The 22535-nt window shown below is 49.1% G+C and overlaps 2 non-coding genes and 1 pseudogene across 2 annotated transcripts; 2 read left to right on the top strand and 1 right to left on the bottom strand.

The window, feature by feature from the left end:
* The window catches only part of LOC119434543 (scavenger receptor cysteine-rich domain-containing group B protein-like), a 33021-nt pseudogene extending 27092 nt beyond the window's left edge, over nucleotides 1–5929 (bottom strand).
* On the top strand, nucleotides 5358–5431 carry Trnan-guu (transfer RNA asparagine (anticodon GUU)). Its single transcript has one exon. It is a non-coding gene; the product is annotated as a tRNA-Asn (tRNA).
* Nucleotides 5930–10585: 4656 nt separating the features above from the next.
* Nucleotides 10586–10659, top strand: Trnan-guu (transfer RNA asparagine (anticodon GUU)). Its single transcript has one exon. It is a non-coding gene; the product is annotated as a tRNA-Asn (tRNA).
* Nucleotides 10660–22535: the final 11876 nt, after the last annotated feature.

The following is a 22535-nucleotide window of genomic DNA, read 5'->3' as shown; positions in this document are numbered from 1 at the left end:
TAATTGTCCTTGCTTTCGTGCGATTATTTTCGAAAGCTGATAAGTCGGCTTTGGAATTTGGTCCGGCGTCTGCGCCTCGTTCACGGGGTCTGTGACAATATTAAAAAAATTACATGTCTAGGTATACAACACCATAATCCGCCAACTTAACTGCAGGATGACCCTAAATAAATGGTCATTGAAATATCATATGCGGCACAAACGCCGTGAACTGTCTGTTCGTACTCTACATCCGTTAATAACGCACCAATAGTGCCACTGAGACCTCGTTGACTTCACGGATGTACTATCAGACTCGCTCTCACTGTGCGGTCACAACTCTTGCGTGCGACTCACGCATTAAAAAATAATCGAACAGAACGCTACACGTCTATGTAAACAACACCAAAATCCTACAACTTAACTGCAGAATTACCCTAAATAATTGATAATTGAAATGTCATATGTTCGTATTCTGCATTCGTTATTAGCGCACGTAATAGTGCCACTGAGAGCCTCGTTGACTTCACGGATGTACTATATCATACTCGCTCTCACTTTCCGGTCAAAACTATTCCGAGAAGAAAAAAAAAACTTGCGCAAATTACGCGTTCAAGACTACAAGAATATTCGCGCTTTTTATTAGTACTTCCACGCACTAAATGAAACTCAAATGCTGCCTTCTTCCAAATACATGTGCGAGACACGCACAGTCTTAGACATGCCCTACATAATACGTCGAAGAGAAAAGAAATCTGTAGAGTATACTATTACTAAAGCGATCCGCGCAGACCGTTTCTAAGGTGGGGTACTTTCTACGTGCGTGCGGGAACAACCATCCGGCAATTTCTAAAATCGGCTGAAGTAGACTGCGGGATAACCAGTATCTAACCTGATACAGCATTATTTCCCAAACTCGCGAAATCCGAAAAGAAAGTCTTAGTTTAACGGAAAAACACGCGAACTATCTACATATCTCTGAAAAAAAAAACGACAGACGTTATTTTTCTCGAGCATTCAGTTGTCACGTTTTCCTGAAAGCAAACATCAAATTAACTCGAAAATTATCTACTTCTACCTTGATCAGAAGAGACCAACACTGCCATCTGCCTAACTGAACGTTCCTAAAAATCAAAGTTTGTCAAAAGTATCCTCAGAGAATATACGCGATATAGTATACGCGATAGTTTACGCCAAATAGTTCTTCTTTCGGGGGTTTACATGCCAAAACCAGACGCTGCAGTGGAGGTCTCCGGAATAATTTTGATCACCTGGGGTTCTTTAACGTGCACTACAACGCAATCACACGGGTGCTTTTGCATTTCACCTCCATCGAAATACGGCCGCTGCGGCCGGGATTCGATCCCGCAATCTCATGCTCAGCAACGCAACGCCTTAGCTGACTGAGCCACCGCGGCGGGTACGCCAGGTAGTATATATTCCAGATAGTATACGCGAGAAATTGGAAGTAATGTCAAGGAATCAGGCAAGTTTTATGGCAGCTTGGGAACAATTCAAGTGCGACGTTAAACTCAGTGCAATAGATAGATCATAAGCACTACGATACAAAGAAAAACAAAGGGAAAAAGAACTACAGCGTACATTTGATATCTTTTGAATGCAGAGACTACAGTACCGGGTTTGCTCAGAAGTGAAGTCCAAGATGTTAAGAGAGGGATGGAACGCATGGAAGAACAAAAATATAAAGGTGCTGTTATTAGAGCGCGTTCAAAGAAGCTTTGGTTCGGAGAAAGACCAACTAAGAGGGCGATTGGCGACGAAAAAATATATGCAGCAAAGAACGAAATAAAGGAAATTCGCTTCAAAAACGAGGTATCGGCAGATTAAAAGTGTAATTGAAAGAGCATTTATAGAGTGTACCATAGTTTGCTCGGCGCCGAAGTGCACGTAAAAATGGATTCATAAACGGCTACGTTAAACAAATGCCAAGGCTTGACGAAGACATAAATGTAGAGCTTGAAAGACAAATTACTGAAGATGAAATTAAAAAAGCAATTGAAGACTTGAGCAAAGGCAAGGCGCCTGGGCCGGATGGCCTTGGGCAAAACGTTTTATAAAGTTTTAGGAAAGAAGCGCAGAAATTCTTTACCATGTTAGAGCAGAAGCTACGATACTAAGCAACTGCCGCCATCGCTCAAAATAAGTCACGTAGTACTAATCCCTATACCCAATGAATCTTCCAAATTGCAGTCAGTACAGTCTTATCGGCCCATAAGTTTAACGAACGTAGATTCGTATTCTGTTCGCATTGTTAGAACAAATTAATGTAGGCAGTGCGATAAGTGAAGGTGTGAAAATGGCGTGTAAAAACTGTGCTGTAAAGCTTATTATTAACAACAAGCTTAGCGAAGAAGAAATCCCAGTAAGCTCTAGTGTACGCCCAAGGATGCCCGGCCTCAAGCCTACTCTTCGCAATATACCTTGAACCGTTCTGTTTAAAATTCTGAACAACAAAGTGATATGCGACCATCGCTTCTTGACGCGCGAAATAAAAATTCTGCCATATGCAGATGACATTGCAATATTCTGCCACACTCAAAAAAAGCGTCGAAATTGCCATTAAGGAAGCCAGAACGTTTTGCAGCTTAACTGGAAGCGCCATTAGTTGGCACAAACGCCTAGGATTTTGGCACGGTGAATGGGACGAACGGCCGACACAGTTTGAAGGCATAAAGTTTACTGATACGCCAGGCAGATATCTTGGCGTTCCGTTGGAACGCTATGGTGAAAACAAAAAGACAATGGACAGGTGAAATAGAGCGTGTTAGATCTCAAACAACAAAATGGGCGGATGTGATCTTTCCATCTTTACACGTGCAACTGTGTGTAATATGTTCATCGTAAGAAAAGTTTTCTGCATGATGCAAGTACTCTGCATGGCAAGCGTGTCCTTGCAAAAGTTACACAGACTGTTTGCTGTCTTTATCTGGGGATCGAATTGAGAGCGCACTATTCGTCTAAACTTATTTGATTTGGTTAAAAATGGAGGACTGGGGTTGTCGCATTTGTTTCTTAGACAAGTTGTCACGTGGTTCATTTTTTGAGGCTTCAAAACGATGCCTTCCTGGAAAGTATTTGTCAAGTGTTTCTGAGCAAGGCGTTACCCGAGTACATAGTGTCATCGTGTTCTACCAACCATGTTCCGGTGAAAGGATTCATGAAGAAGTCGTTGGTGAGAGTTTCGTCTACTGAAAAGCCACTTTTCAATGGAATATCTTTCGGGTGTTACCAAGAAGAAATTGTACAGAGACTTGCTTGATGTGAAGTGTCCTGTGCCTGTCTATCGCTCCGTATATGTATTAGGACCAGAACGCGATGTTATGAAGTGCGTTTAGATGAAGCCTGTCAGGGCTTCCCCCTCCTTTCCCCCCCCCCCAAGATGTTTTTCTTCCTTTTTCACACGGCACACACGCTGTGAAACACTGGCTGAAAGAAAAAGGTATTTTTGTTCCTTGGGGCACTAATTGTATAATATATATGTAGGAATTAACATGACGGCGGCGAACGAGCAGTGCCGTCGTTCCCACTCAGAAGGCGGCGAGCCGAGCGGAGGCTGCGAAGACCAGCGTGTCAAGCTCCTGGAACAACACTGCGCGTCCCGAGCTTGCGCTTCTTGCACGCGCTGCGCTTCTGTATTGTTTACTTCCTTGACAGTCGGCGCCAAGGCACCATTTGGTAGCGCCGACCAAAGCGCTAGCGTTGCAGCGTCGGTAGGGCCCTATATATAATAAACCCGAAACCATTGAACATATTTTCTTAGATTGCTCCGACTCTGTTTTACTGTGGGACATCTTACAGAGGAGAGTCAAAAGCAATTTCCGCTTACAGCTTACTGGATTCTTGCCCTTTTATCAAACAGCGGAAGTGCCATGTGATTTCCTGATGTTGTTGGCAATGCACAGTGTATGAAAAATGCAGATGGATGTAAGACACGAGCATGTCAAACCACAACCGTCAAAAGTGGACTTCTTTTCAGGGGTTTTACGCGCCAAAACCAGTCCTGATTATAAGGCACGCCGTAGTGGGGGTGTCGGGATAAGGGGAGATTCCAACGACCCTCTGCCTCGACACACCGAACCCCGCGGTTGGCGCATGCCTGCGCATCAACCGCGGTCCGGTACAAGCTCGAGGAAACAATAGACGACAACCACGTGCACACTCGGAAAGCATTTATTACGACTGCAACTAACACTTCGTGCAGGCCAGGTAGCTATAGTTGACATCGCTGAGGGTTCCCTCCAAGAGAACAATACACTAGGTAAAGAAGGGGTTCCGACTTACCAACTGGGGAATACGGGCGGCCGCGGCGATTGCCGCGGTAAGAACGCGGTTGACTAACCATGTGCGGGAATACGGGAGCGGCGGCGGAGTCTTCCGCCATCGCCGCTTGCTGGGGACCAAAGAGCCCGGGCGATGTCAACGGATGTCACGTGACCTACCCGGTGGGGCTGATAGCGCTTGCGATTTCCGTGCGCCGCCCGCGGAAGGAAAGTTTCCCCTCTCCCAACTCTCCCTAGCGCGCATGCGTCTGACGCGACGTTCGCTACGCGTGCGGCGGTCATGAGACCGAGGATTCCCACAAGGGCTCCGGATTAAGTTTGACCACCTGGGGTTCTTTAACCAAAAGTGTACTTCTGGGAGAGTATGATGTACAGGGTCGTCCACTCTTAGTACGAACACGGCGCCGCGTGGCCGCGCTCCGCGGACGCCAGCGCACATGGTGCGGCCGCGCATCGAAGCTAAGCAGCGCAAGCGCACAGGGACTTGGAGGGGGCTTCGTGTCGTCTGCTAAAGCGCGCGAGCGAGCGCGTGTTTGTGCCGCCTGTTGTCTTGTAAAGCAAAGCGCGCTCGCGCACTTTAGCAGACGACACGAAGCACCGCCTCCAAGCCCCTGTGCGCCTGCCGCTTAGCTTCGATGCGCGGCCGCGCCATGTGTGCTGGCGCTCCGCGGAGCGCGGCCACGCGGCGCCGTGTTCGTGCTAAGAGTGGACGACCCTGTACGTACGAGATGCCTACAGGACCCTGACCGATGCCCCAGAGTGGTTACCTATGTTTGATCAGCTACTAACACAAGATCCTTACTAACCTAACAACCAGAGCCGAAGTGTCCGCCTCATTTTTAGAACAATGTAACCAAGTGTATGTATGTTGAATTCCAAGACGAATTCCTATCTATTGTACGTGGACAAATCCGGAAACAAAAAAAGCCTCCGTGGCTAAATCGGCTAGTGCGTTCGGTTGTTAACCGAAAGGTTGGACGTTCAAACCCTCCGGGGGGCGGTGGTCTTCCTTCTTTTTTGTACATGTGCGCTGTATGACAGACACGAGCCCAAGAGGTAAAGTGCAGCTTGCGTCTCGCCTCCGTGGCGCAATCGGCTAGCGCGTTCGGCTGTTAACCGAAAGGTTGGAGGTTCAAGCCCTTCCGGGGGCGGTGGTCTTCCTTTCTTTACATGTGCGTTGCATGACAGTCACGAGCACAAGAGGTAAAGCGCAGCCCGCGTATCGCCTTCGTGGCGCAATCAGTCTGCTTCCGGCAGCCGAGCTGAGCGGTCAGCAGAATCATGGGCTCCAGTGGAGCGGCGATAGGGGCCCTCGTTGGCCGCGGAAACAGGGGAACTGCGAAGACGACACCGGCTATCAAATTATTTTGCCTCCCCTGCCTAAAGGACGCGTGGTGCTAAACACCGTCTTTTTGCACGGTGACGTGCGAGCCAGACCCTACAGAGCTGAGGATTTTCGGGACGCTCTCGGCCCAACAGGGCTGCTGCCGGAGGTGCTTGCACTTTTGCCTTACCAGATCAACCACGTCGGGACGGTGACCATGGCCGACGCCACGAAACGGCTGCTGCACGTCAAGGAGCTGAAGGTAAAGGGGCAGCGCTGCATCGTAGTTGACTCTCAAGATCAGCAGGTTGGGCTGCGTCTTCATGGCTAATACATGGTGTGGCCGATGAAGATGTAAGAACGGCGCTGGCGGCTTTTGTAAAGGTCGTTCAGGTCACCCGAGAGTGATGGCGGGTTCAAGGAATCAGCGACAAGGGGACGACTACCGTTCCGTGTTGCAAAAGCTCAAGAGCGGCGTGAAGCTGGAAGACCTCCCACACCAAATCAGGGTCGCAGGCGAACTGGCCCTAGTTGTCGTGCCTGGCCGCCTAATGCAGTCCTTACGCTGCCAAGGCTCTGGTCATGCACGTCGGGAGTGCAAAGTCCCTCGGTGCTCGCAATGCCGCAGGTTTGGTCACTCGGAAGACCAGTGCATACGTACGTACGCTTCTGCGACCGGGCCGCGAGGTAACGTACGCCGCGCAGTTGGTGATGGATGTGGCCGAGGACGCAGCAAAAGGGGCAGGAGATCCAGGCACCCCAAGTGCGGCAGACGGTTCGCCTGCACCGGCTGTCGAGGCGGGGGCACCAGTGGATAACAAGGCTACCGAAGGAGGGGCAGAAGATACCGGACAAGACTAAGGAAGGAAGCCCAAGCAACTCGGCGGATGCTGTGTCTCAATGCAAGACAGTGGAAGACCTGTCGGAAAGAACGACGCAACGGGCAGCAAGTCGGATCCTCTGTCAAACGTCCTCTTGAACAGCCTGCAGGCAGCAACGCAGCGAACCAAGGACGTAGCGAGGACGGGCCGCCTTCGAAGACATCTGTGGGCAGGCGCAGCAGCTACAAGCACGTCCCAACCTTACTACAGCAGAAAAAAAGACTGAGACGAACGCCACCGCCAATCTCAGTGCACCGGTCCACCGGTGGGACATGGGCGTCTAGCGGAGTGCTAGACGCTAAGGTAGCACCATGCTCCGGGCCAAATCTCATTTCACTAGCAGCCATGGCTACTAACCCGACGCTTAGATTGGAGACGCCTAAACGTTTCGAGTCGGGCCGCCAAGCGAAAGCAGAGCCAAGTGTTTAGGCTTCCTCTCGGTGGACATGAGCTTGACGTGTTAGCAGTGCTAGAGACAAAAGTGGATGGTGACGAGGAGACGCGGAGCATCGTGCAGCGGTTACGTCACGGTATTACGCGATAGTGAGCCACGCCATACAGGCCGTCGGCGGGTTGCGTATTGTTTGTTAAGAAATTATCGGGTCTCGCGGTGCAAGGCATTTTTTCATGTTCATCCGGCCGGTTAGTTTCGTTCGATTTTGCATTGAGTGGACCTGAATGCGTGTGTTGAGTATTTATTAGCCAAACGTGGTCAAAAGATCGGTCGCATTTTTTTTTCGAAGTTAGAGGAGCACATGTCTTCTGATAAGCATATGGTACTGTTAGTGATTTTTAATTGTGCTCTAAATGCCAGAGATAGGTAAAATAGAGGCCTAAAGAGCGATAAAGGTCTGGACATTTTGTCCGAGATAATTACTGAATGGGAATTGGAGGACGTGCCGGACTGCATGATGGGGACGCGAGATGGCGTTTCACGCACTTTCAAGGAAACAGCCATGCTCGTTTAGATCGCATTTACGTGTCACTTGCAGCACTACCGATGTGCAACAGTTACAATGTCTGTCCTATTTGCTTCACTGATCATTGTCTAGTTAAATGTGACATATGAAGAAAGACAAAAGGTTGCAGCTTCTCTTGGGAACTGTGGACAAATGAATTCGAAACAAACCACTGATGAAAATTTCGTAGCAGATGTGTTGGATGCATCGCAAAAAACACTCTGAACGGAGATGATAAACTTGCAGAACGATGGGGAGAGTAAGCAAATTGGCTACTACGCAAACTGGCCGTACACTGGCCGCAAAGTGGCCGTACGGAATTGGAAAGTACGCAAACTGACCGTACAGCAGAGAAAAATAAAAGCCATCGATGGTTCCGTCGCACTAAATATGAGGGAATAAAGAACGAAAATCTAACAACCTTGGAAAATGTTGACAGAACTGGAGTGCAAAGAGCCGAGAGCATTCAAAAGTGATATACAGAATATCAAACAGCAACTTGAACTGCATGACGAGGAACGTTATCGCGGCGCTATAGTTCGTACTAGAGCCGAAGTCCTTTGCTGTGGGGGAGACACCCACAAAAAGGGCGCTTAGACTGGAAAAGGCGCACGCACGAAGCACTCCAGATTGACATGATCGAAGCGGGTGGTCACGGAGTTACAGGTAGCGATTAGCATAGCACGTGTGTTCTTTCAGTCACTCAGGAGAATCGATTTACACTTAGGCAGGTAGACCTGGAGCGCTTTAAGCGAATTTTTTAGCACGCATGCCTCAACTGAGTGATGAAACGAAAGCTGTATTAGAAGCGCCGATAACTGTTTTGAGTGGAACGCGCGATTGATAATTTGAATCGCGGCAGGTCGCCTGGCCCTCATGGGCTTTGCATGCGTGCTATAAGCGGTTTAAAAAGGAATTGCCAGAAGTACTCGTAGCAGTTTTTAACGAAGCGTACCCATGGTAAGGTATTACCACCATCGTTCAATTAATTCCCACACGGGCTGATTCCAAGACAGAGGACGAGGACAAGCTGAAGCAAGTAACATAATACAGACAGATAGCACTCACAAACGTGGACTACAAGGTTTTAATGAAAGTTCTAGCTGCTAGACTTCAGACATTTATTAAAGACTTGGCCGGCCCGCACCCAAACGTGTGGAATTAAGGGTCGCAATACGAATGTTCATAAGATGCGGTCCGTTCTTAGAGTGTTGCGTTTCCCTTGAAGCTTGTGTGGTCGTACTCCAGTTGGACCTGGAGAAGGCATTTGATTGTTGTAGCGCACGTTATTTTGTTTGCCAGATTAGAACACATTAATGTCGGGTCCATCATCATGGACGGTGTAGCTCTGGCGTATCGGAATTGCTCTACCAGACCAATTATTAACAAGGCATGGGGGCCCCCATCAAAATCCAGCCTTCGTTGCGCCAGGGCTGCCCAACAGTCCACTTCTGCTCTTTATTTATATTTGAAACGTTATGTTTGTCAGTACTTGAAAATAATTCTATTACCGGTTTTCGTTTACAATCGTCAGAGGCGAAATTGCTCGCATATGCCGATGACGTTGCCTTGTGTTGTATTGATTATGAAAGCATCGAAGAGTCCATTAGAGCTGTCAAATTTTTCACCGACGTTACAGGAAGTCGGGTAAACTGGGGAAAGTGCCTGGGATTTTGGCACGGAGTGTGGCAGTCGACCCCCCGGACATTTTTGCCAACGTCCTCTGGCACAAGATGCCTGTAAGTACCTCGGTATGCCACTTCAGTCCTACAAATATAAATAATGATTACTGGCAGCAACAAGCAGACCTCTTACGTGAAAGGCGAATGCTTGGAGGGCTAATTATCTCTCAATGTTTGCGAGGGCTACCGTGTATAACATGCTTTTTGTGGCTAAATTATGGTATCTGATGCAAGTTATGTACTGTTCTAGGGTAAATGTGCAGAAATTGCATAGGGTTCTTGCGATCTTTGTGTGGGATCTACCTGGGAAAGGTGCAGTCGCACAAATTTGTTCAGGAGAGTAAAGTGTGGGGGCTTTGACTGGCACATCCTCTTCTCAAGCAGTTAGTGAACAGGTTTTTTCTTTTTTCTGCGAGGTAAGGGACTCCATTCCTGCAAACGAGTGTGCCAGGCAAGATTAGGCGCGTACCCGACTATGTTATAGCACCCATGTCATGTCGGGTACGGTGCAGGGTTACTTTCGGAAGTAGTATCAAGTGTGCGATTTCTATGCGTTCGGTTTTTCTAATGATAATTGTATTCTGTTACAAAGAGAAAATGTATAACGACATATGTGACATAGTGTTGCCGATTCCCTTGTACAGAGCCATATACAGTGCAGGGCAGGGTTCAGAATGTCCTGAAAAGAGTTAAAAGAATGCAAGTAGCGCCCCAGTGCTGAAATCTTTCCTTTTTTCAAACTGCATACCGGAACGCTTCCAGTAACGAACTTTCCTTGAGGAGCGTGGGTTTATATGCCCTGGGGTTCTCACTGTTTTATTTGCAAACAACCGGAAACCATCGATCACGTTTTTCTTCACTGTTGGAGGGGTCTATTTTTGGGATGTGTTGCAGCGGACAATGAAAAAAGAATTCCAGCTAGATACGCACGCCATCAGGTACCTTGCAATAGACAACGAGAAGGAGTACCTTTTGATCTGATTACTGTCGACTGGCCTGCACAGTATATGGCGCTCACGAAACGCGGGCTTCTACTGTGAACCAGATAGAAGACCTGCAAGGCTGTACTTTCGAGAGAGCATGGCTCGTTTATAGAAGTAGAAAAAACAAAAGAATGTGTTTCCCCCTGGACTGCCAGCGTGGAACCCTTGGTTAGACTAAAAGAATTTAAATGACATCGCCAGGTCACCACGTGATTGACGGTATTATCTGCATTACCATAACAACCTTTATTGTAACCTTGTTTTGATGTCTCATTTGTGATGTGTGCTAAGCGTTGTGTTGTTGAAAAACAGCAATAAAGAAAAAAAAATCCTCCGTGGCGCAATCGGCTAACCGCGTTCGGCTGTAGCCGAAAGGTTAGAGGTTCAAGCCCTCCCGGGGGTGCTGGTCTTCCTTTTTTTACATGTGCGTTGCATGAGAGTCACGAGCACAACAGGTAAAGCGCAGCCCGTGTATCGCCTCCGTGGCGCAATCGGCTAGCGCGTTCGGCTGTTAGCCGAAAGGTTAGAGGTTCAAGCCCTCCCGGGGGCGCTGGTTCCTTTTTTTTACATGTGCGTTGCATGAGAGTCACGAGCACAACAAGTAAAGCGCAGCCCGTGTATCGCCTCCGTGGCGCAATGGATTCTGCTTCCGGCCACCGAGCGTGACGGACGTACGATGACGGGCTCCGTAGGAGCGGCTTCAGCGGCCCAGAGCGGCCGCGGTAAAAGGAGTGTCGTTGTGGAGAACGAGTACCAAGTTGTTTTGCGGAGTTTGCCAACAGGGCGTTTTGTTGTGAACACAGTTTTTTACATTGTGATATCAGGGCCCGCCCATACCGGGTGGAAGATTTCCGCCATGCGCTCGCTCCGTTATCGCTCCTGTCGGAAGTGGTGGCTCTCGGGGCCTACCGTATGAGCCATGTTTGGGCCGTGACCTTCAAAGACAACGAAGTTGTGAAGAAGATCGTCAGTGTTGGTGAGCTACAAGTCAAGAAGGGCGATGCCTCGTCATTGACCCCGCCAACCAGGATGTACGCTTAAAAGTGCATTGGCTGCTGCACACCGTTTCCTGACGAGGACGTGCGTCTTGCCTTCGCGCCGTTGGAAAGGTCACGGACGTCGCCCGCGACCGGTGGCGGGTGCATGGCGTGGCTGATAAGAACTCTACTACAAGACTGGTTACGCTGAAGTTGAAGCCGGGCGTAATGCTTGACGACCTCGCACACAGGTGAGCGTCGCCGGCGAGCTGGCTCTGTGGTTGTGCCGGGCAGGGCCCCTCTCTGCCTACGCTGCCGCGGAACGGGCCATATTCGTCGCGACTGCCGCATACCGCGGTGTGGTGCGTGCCGACGCTTCGGTCACGAAGAGAGTCAGTGCGAGCGGACGTACGCTAAGCGTGACCGGACCCGTGAGCAACGACGACAACTCCGCCCTACTCATGGACGAGGCGGATATGGAAGACACATCGACCACGGCTAAGGAAGCAGCTGGCGAGGTGGCACAGTCGGAGGCACGACCTTCAGAAACAGGGGCAACATGTCGATGAAGCCGTCGACACTGAACTGCAAGAGCAAGTGGAGGGCACTGTAGCCATGCCGACCGTGAGGAAGAGAGCCCACCTGATCCGGGAGCGGCCTCCACCCCCCTGAACATGAAGACATGGACACCCATACCGGGCTTGCCAACTTGCAGGCGGGGAAACGTCCGCGCGACCAGACCAATAGCCTGGCTACGATGCATGGACAGCAGCGGCGGAGACGAGCCACCGCCCAAAGCGCCAGGTATGAGGAGACCAACCTTGAAGCTGCGGCCGAACATTACGGCCGATCCACGGCAGGCGGGTAAACCGCCTCCGTAGTTCTGTACTAGTGTTTTGCTTGAGGCGGGTTGGGGGTTTCCTGAGTGCAATGGCCGTCACCCTGAGCGCTATTCTCTTGGATATGTGTCAGGAACGAGGGCCCGAGTTGCATGTGAGTGTTGTTTTCGAGAGGTCGGGTTGTGTTCCCTTTTGTGGCATTCGACGCGGTTATCGGCGCGTCATTATCAACACTCGTCCCTGCGTAACTGTGATGGGCACCATTCTACCGTGTAGTCATGGAAGCTAATATTGAAGGAGCGCTACGTGTAGCCACGTTAAATGTACGAGGGCTTGGTGCAAGAAGGCGGCAATGTCAGCTAAGTCGCCTACTCTTAGATAATGACTTGCATCTTGTGGGAATCCAAGAAACCAAAATAGAGAGCCAAGAGCTAACCGACAGAATGGTGTCCAATTTTCGTGCGCACTTCGACGTGTGTGTTTCTCACGCTGTTGGTGGATCAGGTGGTTGCGCTATATTCATTCGAAGAAACTTTGGCATTTGTGTGAAGTCAGTGTTTTCGTGTGAAACAGGTCGCCTTTTAGTGGCTGATTTTTGTTATTGCGATATGGATTTCCGAGTCATTTGTGTCTACGCGCCGAATATTGAAACAGACCGGCGAATCTTCTTTGAGCGACTTGAAGCGTACGTAAACTGCCACAAGGTGGTCATACTGCTGGGGGATTTTAACTGTGTATGCACTGCTGACGATCGCGCAAAAGTTTCACGCGTTCGCGATAAGAGTGCTGTATTGCTAAATGCGCTGGTGCACGATTACGACTTGGAAGATATCGGTAGTGTCTTCGCCAGCGGTACCCACCCGCAGTTTACGCACTTCCAGCGTGATAGCCACGCTCGGCTAGATAGATTATATGTGTCAGCCGAATTGGTGCCCTTGTGTAGTGAATATGATGTGCAACCCATTGCATATAGCGATCACTGCTTGGTAACTGCCACCTTTGGGAAAAGACAGATCAAACACACCTTTAACTGGGACCTCTGGAAATTGAACGCGCAGTTGCTGGATGACGATGCTTTCGTTGATGCTGTTGCGAAGGAACTAGAAAGCCTGATTTCAGTCGAATAGCAAGCTTCGCCATTAAATGGGAAGAATTTAAACAGAAAGTAAAAACAATGGCTATTGAAAGAAGCAGTGTCCTTCGGCATAACCTGAAACAGGCAGAAACGAACCTTCGCCAGCAACTGCAATTTTTCATCTGCATGGAAAGTGTCCAGCCTGGTGTGTATGTTAACGAAATAAAGGAAGTGAAAGCCGAACTCGAAAGGATAGACTCTGAGAAATACAAAGCCGCCGTTGTGCGATCAAGGTCTGAGAAGCTGTGGGCGGGAGAAGCGCCAACAAAACGAGCTCTCTCAGACGAGAAAAGGTACGCATGTCGGAAGGAAATCCGCCAGCTAGCTAAAGGCAATGACATCACGTCCGACAAAAACGACATCAAACAAGGGATCGTCGATCACTTCAAAGCCTTCTTAGGTCAACGACGTGAACCTAAAGATGGCTACCAGACGGAATTCCTTTCATTGATGCCAAAGCTCGATGAAGAATGTTAAGGCACGGCTAGAACATCCCATTACCCTGAGTGAGATAGAGTGCGCAATAGACGAGTTGGCGCCCGGTAAAGCACCTGGGCCTGATGGCTTAGGGGCTACTTTCTATAAAACGTTTAAGTCAGCGCTGGCTAATGTCCTCCATCTAGTTATCAGCGAAGCGTATGACCGAAAAAGATTGCCCTTGTCTTTCACAACCTCGCATATTGTGCTAATCCCGAAGAGTGATGACGAAAAGAAACGCTTTGTTGCCAGGCTCATATCGCCCGATAACTCTAGCCAACTGTTGACTACAAAATATTCACGAAAGTTTTAGCGAAACGACTGCAAAGTGTCATCAAACATTGGTAGGGCCTCACCAGACTTGTGGCATTAAATGGCCGCAGTATTACAACAAATGTACACGTGGTTCGAAGTGTGCTAGAGTGTTGCGACTGCGATTGGCGATTACGTCGCGATGATGCAGATAGATTTGGCGAAAGCCTTCGACCTCGTCTCGCACAAGGCTCTACTATGCATACTTCGAACATACGAACGTTGGCAGTGTCATAACGGAAGGCGTAACGATGGCGTACAAAGACTGCCTCAACGCGAATATTGTTAATGGGGAGCTCACCGATAGCTTTCGTGTGCTCTCGTCGGTGCGTCAAGGATGCCCGCTTTCGCCCCTTCTGTTTGCTGCTTATCTCGAGCCACTCTGTTTGGCCATTAAAAACAACGACCGCATAGCAGGCTATCGACTACAGGCAGCACACGTTAAAATATTGGCGTATGCAGACCACATCTGCGATTCTCTGTACAAATAAAGCCAGCATTAACGAGGCGACTACTGTAGTTGAAAAATTTTGCGTTCAGCTGGAGCCCAGATAAATTGGGATAAAAGTTATGGCTTCTGGCATGGGAGTTGGAAAGACACGCCGGAGACCTTTTCTCGATTGAATTGGTCAAAGTTGCCTACACAGTACCTGGGGGTGCCTCTCGGAAGTTACCGTGAGGCCGAACCGTACTGGCTCGACCAAGCTTCGAGAGCAAAGGAAAGGCTGACGGTGGAGAGGAAAGCAATTGTCAATGTTTTCTAGAGCCACTGTTTGCAACCTCTTTTTAGTTTCTAAGATATGGTATGTTATGAATGTGTTGTGTGCTGCGCGGGTAAGCGTACAAAAAATTCACCGCATTTTCGCTACTTTCATTGGGCCTCTACCTGGGAGAGGACGAGTCGAACAAACTTGTTTCTCCCGGTCAAGAAAGGTGGGCTTGGTCTGGTTCACTGTTTTTGCGACAAATTGTGTCACGCTTTGTGTTTTCTGCGGGATCAAAATGATCTCCTTTCTTCGAACACTAGTACAAGTACGGCTGGGCAGACTTCTTCCGGGATTTCGTTGTTTCGTCGGCTCTGAACATGCCGGGAACTGTGAAAGGATACCTGCGTGAAGTGGTGCTGTCATATAGGATGTTAATGTGCGTTTCTCACAGCAGTATCTGTCCACCGTTACAAAGAAAAAATTGTACAGAGATCTTGTGGACACGATGCTCTCCGTACCTTTGTACCGCTCGCCACACCGTGGAGGCCCCGGACAGGACGTGCTAAAAAGAGTGAAGAAAATGCCAGTACGGCCATCAACTAAGTCCTTCTTCTTCCAATTACATTCAAACACACTTCCCGTTAAGACCTGGCTTCATAGCAAGGGTATTTTCATCCCCTGGAACACCAACTGCTTTTTATGTAAAAAACCAGAAACAATAGAACATGTTTTCCTAGATTGCTGGGACCCGATCTTTCACTGGGACGTTCTGCAGAGAACGCTTGAAGAAGCAGTTACCCCTGGACCCGTATGGGATACGCTTTTTGCCAATAGATACCTCAGAGCAAGTACCGTACGACCTCATTATGGTCCTGGGCCTCCACGCTATGTGGAAAACTCGCATGCAATTTGAACATGCAGACTTGGTTGTAATACCGGTGCGAGAACACTTCATTGAGAGTGTGTTTACGTGAGAGCCGCTTACAAATCACTGCCTGATCCACCACAATGGATGTATGTATCGATGAACTGGTGTCACTGAAAAGATTTTAGTGCTTTGCTTAGCAAAGTGTGGCTGCACGTTTTATCATTGTAACCCTTGATTTTGTAACGTCGACGACGGCAATAAAGAAAAAAAAGCGTCGTGGCGCCATCGGCCTAGCGGGTTAGGCTGTGTCCTGCAAAGGTTGGCGCATGAAGCTACCGGAGGCTGGTGTTCGAGCCTTTTTTTACGTGTGCGTTGTTTCCTGTCATGGAGTCATTACGAAGCCAAGCGTAAATAGCTGCCGCCCGGTCCTCGCCTCCAGTGGCGCACTCAACTAGCCTCGGTCTGTTACCCGAAAGGCTTGAGGCGTGTCCCGTACAGGGCCGAGTGTCTTACGCTGCGTCTTCAGGGTCGCGTTGCATGGGTGACGGTCACACGCAGTAAGCGCCTGACCGTGGTATGCCGCATCTCCACTGGCGCAATCGGCTAGCGCGTTCGGCTGTTAACTGAAAGGTTGGAGGTTCAAGCCCTCCCGGGGGCGGTGGTCTTCCTTTTTTTTACATGTGCGTTGCATGAGAGTCACGAGCACAACAGGTAAAGCGCAGCCCGTGTATCGCTTCCGTGGCGCAATCGGCTAGCGCGTTCGGCTGTTAACCGAAAGGTTGGAGATTCAAGCTCTCCCGGGGGCGGTGGTCTGCCCTTTTTTTACGTGTGCGTTGCATGAGAGTCACGGGCACAACAGGTAAAGCGCAGCCCGTGTATCGCCTCCGTGGCGCAATGAGATTCCACTTGCGGCCGCGAAAGCCTACGGACGTGTTTTCATGTGCTCCAACGGGGCGGTCTTAGCGGCTCAGTCGAACCGCGGTAACAGGAATGCTGCTATGGATTGCCAAGATTACCAAGTCATTTTGCCGCCTCTGCCTACAGGAGCATGCGTAGCCAACACGCTATTTCTTCACGGAGACGTAAAGGCAAGACCCTACAGAGTTGAGGATTTCCGAGACACGCTGTTCGCCGGGGAGGTGCTCCCCGAGGTTGACGCCTTGGGGGCCTTCCAGAGTGAACCCGTGTGGGCAGTTACGTTTAGAAGCCCAGAGGCAATGAAGAAGATGCTGGACCTCGGTGACATTATGGTGAAGGAGCGTCGCTGCCTGGTGGTCAACCCAGACAGCCAGGATGTGCGGCTCAAGATCTACTGGCTTCTGCACAACGTGCAAGATGAGGACGTGCGTGCCGCGCTCGCCCCTTTTGGGAAGGTCACCGAGATGTTCAAGAAACGGTGGCGCGTTCAAGGCATCACTGATAAAGGTTCGTCAACTCGCACGGTATCCCTGAAGCTCAAATCGGGTGTTACCATTGACGACCTCCCGCACCAACTTCGGATCTTCCGCGTCATGACACTGCTGGTGGCGCCTGGGCGTGCCCCGCTGTGCCTGAGGTGCAACCGCACAGGCCATATCAGGCGAGAGTGTCGCGTGCCACGCTGTGCTATGTGTCGCCGCTTCGGGCATGACGAAAGCTCGTGCGTGCGAACATACGCCAACGTGGCGGGACCAACTAAAAGTGATGAAGTCATCCAGGAGCACACAATGGACGCAGTCGATGCTGAAGAGGCCGGTGGAAGGGACGGCGTGGTGCAAAGCCCCGCTCGAAGGACGGCACTCGTGAGCCTGAGAAGAATATGGACACCAAAGAAGTTGCAAGAAGTCCTCTCCAACTGAAGCCAAAGAAAACCTTGCCGACAAGGATGACAAGAACAAGACAGTCAACGAGCCTGCCGAACCACCTGGACACACTCCAAGTCCTATGGACACGACGGAACCACTCAAAGGAGCAGGTCCGTTAAAACGCCGCTTGACGATACCGTGAAAAGTGACGAAAGATCAACTAAGCCAGCCACGAAGAACCACTTGCGAAAACACCGACTGGGCGCCGGTTAAGCTTCAAGCAGTCCCCAACATCCAGCGGACAGAAAAGGGCCAGCGTCGGGACCGACGTGAACCGCGCAGCCAGTGTTCGCAGTATGTGGGCGTATCTGCCGTGGGGGACTCAAAATTGGTTTCGACCGAGGCTGACATCGAGCTGCCGGATAAGACGACGGAGGATGTGAAGACTGACGTCGCATGCGAACGAAGTGAGTGTCAACTGGTGGCATGTAGTCTGCTTAAGAGAGATTTGGGTCTGACGCGCCTTCTCACATTGCCATGGAAAACACCTAGACACAGCATTACGATTTGGTACAATTATGTTCGAGGCCTTGCAGGAAGGCGCAAGCAATACCAGTTTTGTCGCCTGTTCATGGAAAAGAACCTTGACGTAATCGCTGTACAAGAAACAAAAGTCGATAGTGAAGAAGGAACGGATCGAATGCTGGATCTATTTAGGTCACGTTTCTATGTATTGTGGTCCCACTGCAGTCGGTACTGCAGGCCGGTTGTGCACTATTTCTGAGAAGCGCTTTAGGCTTCTCGGTAGAAAGCGTCTACACAGACGAGGGTGGTCGACTAATTGTTTGCGATCTGTGTTTTGCTGATTTGAAATGGCGGATTATTTGCTTGTATGCACCCAATAAGGTGAACGAGCGCAAGGCTTTCTTTGAAAGTGTTGAAGCCCATTTGCAGTGTGATGAAATTGTTGTGATGATGGGTGATTTCAATTGCGTCTGTAACGTAAAAGACAGGGTTGGAAGCCCGCCTATTCATGATGCAAGTGCGCGGTACTTGAATGTGGCGGTAGAAAACTACAATTTAGAGGACGTTGGGGGTGTGATGGCCAATGCAGATACGACACCGTTCACCCACTATCAGCGAAATAGTCATGCCAGGTTGGATCGCGCCTACATATCGGCAGATCTAATACCACTGTGTAATCTATATGAAGTGAGCCATGTTTCCTTTTCTGACCACAGCTTAGTTATTTTTGCTGTTGGCCCGAAAAAGTCGACTGGTTTCAACTGGGAATTGTGGAAATTTAATCTGAAGCTCCTTGAAGATGAATCATTTTTGATCGGCGTTAATGATAGACTTCAAGTATGGTTCAAAACACAACACAAAAGTCATGCAGAAGCGTGGGAGCATTTTAAACAAGAAGTCAAAATGTTCGCTATAGAAAGGTCCGGTGCCTTGCGACGAGAGGAAAAGAAAAAAGAAGTAGAAATGCAAACGAATCTAAATTTTTATCTATGCCTAGAAAATAATAGCCCTGGAAGGTATACGAAAGAAATAAAGGAAATTAAATCCCAGTTGGAATTAGTCGAAGCTGAAAGATACAAAGGTGCGGTCATACGAGCACGCGCGGAAAAGTTATGGTGCGGCGAACAGCCGACGAAGCGTTCACTCGGTGACGAACGAGCTTATGCCTCGCGGAATGAGATAACAGCCGTAACATATGGCAGTGTGGTTGTACGAGACAAAGAAACCATACGCCGGGCCTTTTATGAGCATTACTGCGAACTGCTAGGGCATGAGCCTATTCGGGAAAAGGATTTGATAATGAATTCTTGCCACTATTGCCAAGCCCTTGAGGGTGAAGTAACGAAAAGGCTTGAAGAATCAATCACTGTAGAAGAAATAAAATGGGCGATTGACTCGCTCAGCTCCGGAAAAACGCCAGGGCCAGACGGTCTCAGCTCCGCTTTCTACCAAGCCTTTAAGCAGCACATAGCCATTCCCTTACATAAAGTAATTACGGAAGCGTATGAGAACTGTGTGCTCCCTCCTTCTTTTCGTCAGAGTCACACGGTGTTGATACCAAAGTCTGAAGACCCTGATACCAAAGTCTGAAGATTGTTGTCGGTACGGGCATACCGCCCGATAAGTCTCACAAACACAGATTATAAAATATACACCAAGGTTCTGCACAGAGACTCCAAAATGTGATACAACAATTAGTAGGGCCCCACCAGACTTGTGGCATAAGAGGACGATCTATTGTCACCAACATACATGTAGCCAGAACAATATTGGAAAGCTGTGACGCTTTCTCAGATAGGGTGGCACTGTTGCAACTTGACCTGGAGAAAGCGTTCGATAGAGTGTCGCACGAAATACCCTTTCTTGTTTTGGAACATGCCAACATAGGTTCTGTTCTTCTGCAAGGTGTTAAAATGTGTTACGATGGGGTATCTACAAAACTAATAGTTAACAAACAGCCAACGGCTATGATAGAAGTTAAGTCCGCTCTGCGCCAAGGATGTGCCTTATCGCCTTTACTTTTTGCCTTATACATTGAACCATTTTGCTTAAAGGTTATTAGTAGTACTATCACAAGGGGATTTGGATGGCCTCCAGAGAAGTAAAGATTTTAGCCTACGCGGACGATATCGCCCTATTCTGTCGAGACAAGGAAAGCGTCTCTAATGCAGTAGAGGTAGCAAACAGATTCTGCAAGGTCACCGGAAGTGCGATAAACTGGAGCAAATCATTGGGAATCTGGCATGGTGATTGGAACGATAAAGCAGAATTTTTTGAAAATAGGCAGTGGACCGTGACACCTGCGCGGTACCTTGGAGTACCGCTACAACACTACCGTGATAGAAATGATTATTGGCAAGAAGAAGTAGAGCAAGTTAAAGTTAAAGCAACAAAGTTTGGAGGTAGGAATTTGCCGATTTTCGCGCGATCAACAGTATGCAATCTTTTTCTTTTTGCGAAAATATGGTATGTGCTGCAAGCACTGTGCGTGTCAAGAATGACCATACAAAAGATACACAGAGCATGCGCTGTTTTTATATGGGGATCCACATGGGAGAGAACCAGTCGCACGAATTTATTTCGATCGGTGAAGTCTGGGGGCCTTGGGTTGGTGCATTTGTTTTTGAGGCAAGTTGTCTCGAGATTACTTTCCTGCGAGATCAGAAGGATCCCTTTTTGCGAACAGTGTGCCAAGTACGTTTACGAGATGTGTTACCTCAGTTTATCGTATCCTCAAGATCGGCAAATGGTGCAAGTCTCCGCGGCTTTTTACGGGAGGTAGCTTGGTCCGTGGAATTCTTGTGTGCTTGCTTTTCATTTGATTATCTTGCTATTATTGGAAGGAAAAATTGTACAAGGACCTAGTAGATATTTGTATGCCGGTTCCTTTGTACCGTTCTATGTATTCAGCGACCACAGGAGTGGACGTATTGAAGCGAGTGAAACGGATGCCAGTGCGGTCTGGGGTCAAAACTTTCTTCTTTCATCTGCATACTGGAACTCTTCCCGTCAAACCTAGGCTACAAAAAAAAGGCCTTTTTGTGGCGTGGTCCATAAACTGCATCTTGTGTAGGAAACCCGAGACAATAGAACACATTTTCTTGGATTGCTCGGACGCACTTTTTCTGTGGGACATTCTGCAACGTACACTGAAAAAGGATTTACCTGTCACACCGTACGGCATCCGTTTCCTTCCAATTGCGAGTGAAGATGGTGTTCCTTATGACATGTTTATGGCGCTGACTCTACACAGCCTGTGGAAAACGTGTATGGATGTCAGGCATGAACGTCTGGTTATTCGCTCAGCTAGGGAGCATTTTATTGAAAGTATTTGTTCTTGCGCGAGGCTTGCAATGGCACGACTAGCTAAGCCTGAATGGGCAACTTTGTTAGATGTACTCATCTGTCTAAAGCGTTTTTAACATAGTGCGCCAGCCAATTTACGGCGGGCGTTTATACCACCAGAGCATTGTAAATATCATATTCGCTTCATGTGTATGTGTGTTTGTATTTTTGTCAAAGAACGGCAATAAAGAAGAAAAAAACCCTGGTGGCCTAACAGATAAGGCATCGGGTCGCCTAAACCGGGGATTGCGGGTTCGAGTCCCGCCGAGGGTACGCGTTTCTTTTAAGAAACATTATGCTTTTAAATTTTTCCTGTATAAAGGGGGAAATTTTGCGGCGCCTTGTGTCTGCAGCTGTCATCGCTTCCTGCTCACCCGTATTTTGCAGCCACCAAAAAAAAGTTGGCAATGTAGACAGTGTGCGTGCACGACCTTGACGCGAAGCCCTGGTGGCGTAACGGATAAGGCATCGGTCGCCTAACCGGGGATTGCGGGTTCGAGTCCCGCCGAGGGTACGCGTTTCTTTTGAGAAACATTATGCTTTTAAATCTTTCCTTAATAAAGGGGGAAATTTGCGGCGCCTTGTGTCTGCAGCTGTCATCGCTTCCTGCTCACCCGTATTTTGCAGCCACCAAAAAAAGTTGGCAATGTAGACAGTGTGCGTGCACGACCTTGACGCGAAGCCCTGGTGGCCTAACGGATAAGGCATCGGTCGCCTAAACCGGGGATTGCGGGTTCGAGTCCCGCCGAGGGTACGCGTTTCTTTTGAGAAACATTATGCTTTAAATCTTTCCTTAATAAAGGGGGAAATTTTGCGGCGCCTTGTGTTCTGCAGCTGTCCATCGCTTCCTGCTCACCGTATTTTGCAGCCACCAAAAAAAAGTTGGCAATGTAGACAGTGTGCGTGCACGACCTTGACGCGAAGCCCTGGTGGCCTAACGGATAAGGCATCCCCCGGTCGCCTAAACCGGGGATTGCGGGTTCGAGTCCCGCCAAGGGTACGCGTTTCTTTTGAGAAACATTATGCTTTTAAATCTTTCCTTAATAAAGGGGGAATTTTGCGGCGCCTTGTGTCTGCAGCTGTCATCGCTTCCTGCTCACCCGTATTTGCAGCCACCAAAAAAAGTTGGCAATGTAGACAGTGTGCGGTGCACGACCTTGACGCGAAGCCCTGGTGGCCTAACGGATAAGGCATCGGTCGCCTAAACCGGGGATTGCGGGTTCGAGTCCCGCCAAGGGTACGCGTTTCTTTTGAGAAACATTATGCTTTTAATCTTTCCTTAATAAAGGGGGAAATTTTGCGGCGCCTTGTGTCTGCAGCTGTCATCGCTTTCTGCTCACCGTATTTTGCAGCCACCAAAAAAAAGGTTGGCAATGTAGACAGTGTGCGTGCACCGCCCCTTGACGCGAAGCCCTCGTGTCCTCATTCTGCTTCCGGCTTCCGAGCTGAACGGTTGT

This window comes from Dermacentor silvarum, unplaced genomic scaffold, assembly GCF_013339745.2.
Source record: "Dermacentor silvarum isolate Dsil-2018 unplaced genomic scaffold, BIME_Dsil_1.4 Seq12468, whole genome shotgun sequence".
Classification (NCBI taxonomy): Eukaryota; Metazoa; Arthropoda; class Arachnida; order Ixodida; family Ixodidae; genus Dermacentor; species Dermacentor silvarum.
The sequence above is the reverse complement of the archived record's forward strand: the minus strand, read 5'-3'. Positions and strand labels throughout refer to the sequence as shown.